This window comes from Capsicum annuum, chromosome 2, assembly GCF_002878395.1.
Source record: "Capsicum annuum cultivar UCD-10X-F1 chromosome 2, UCD10Xv1.1, whole genome shotgun sequence".
Lineage (NCBI taxonomy): Eukaryota > Viridiplantae > Streptophyta > Magnoliopsida > Solanales > Solanaceae > Capsicum > Capsicum annuum.
The window spans coordinates 67,011,128-67,012,048 of NC_061112.1; the positions used below are offsets into that span (position 1 = coordinate 67,011,128).

General features: G+C 34.0%; 1 non-coding gene across 1 annotated transcript; it reads right to left on the minus strand.

The window, feature by feature from the left end:
• Window positions 1-477: 477 nt before the first annotated feature.
• On the minus strand, window positions 478-581 carry LOC124896344. The gene has a single exon (XR_007052702.1). It is a non-coding gene; the product is annotated as a U6 spliceosomal RNA (small nuclear RNA).
• Window positions 582-921: the final 340 nt, after the last annotated feature.

Sequence of the window (921 nt, forward strand, 5' to 3'; positions counted from 1 at the left end):
AACTAAAATCATGAATTGGGGAATTCAGATGTAATTCGCTTGAAATAGGACATGGGTGTTTAATCAAAACATGTAAAGTTCATAACTTGGACATAAGAATGTATTAAACATGGGTGAACAATAGAGATACATGAAAAAATTCATAACTTGAGGATTCATCTTGAAATTGACTTAACATGATATGGGAATTTCACCAAACATGTGGAAGACATGAATTTAAAACATGGGAATATTGCTAAACATCATGAATTTAGGATCTATCATTGAATTTACTTGAATAAAGCATGGAAAATTCAAATTCATAGCATGAGAAATTTAAAATCTTGCATGGAATCATACATGGGATGAATTAAATTAAAAACACCATGAAAACATGAAACTCAATATTTCTTGAACATACAAAATACCATAATAATGGAAAATTCATTCTTTAATTAAAAGAAAAGAAATTTTTTTTAAATAAATGAATTAAATAAACAAAATTTGGACCATTTCTCGATTTGTGCGTGTCATCCTTGCGCAAGGGTCATTCTAATCTTCTTTGTATCATTCCATGGGTGAAAGAGGACCCATGGATGAACTCCCACATACCTTAAAGGTTTATTCTTGAAGGAGAAACACAATATTGAATGCTTTCTTGAATTGGGAAACTTGAGTTCTTGCTTTTGTTGAAGAAAATTTGATGAAGTTCGTGGTGTTCTTGAGGGAGATAGGGTTTTCTTGGAGAGAAAAGGATGAAAAATAATGTGTATATTGCTTTTGGCGGCTGAGTGTTATGGGCAAATTTGGGTGAGGGAAAGTGACCAAAGTGCCCCTAGACCCTTTAGAAACTGAATTAGCGTGTGAAACAGTTTCGTTACGTGGTGGCCGACGCATCGCATCGCTATCGCGTCGGCTTACTGCCTAACACAGAAAATGCCA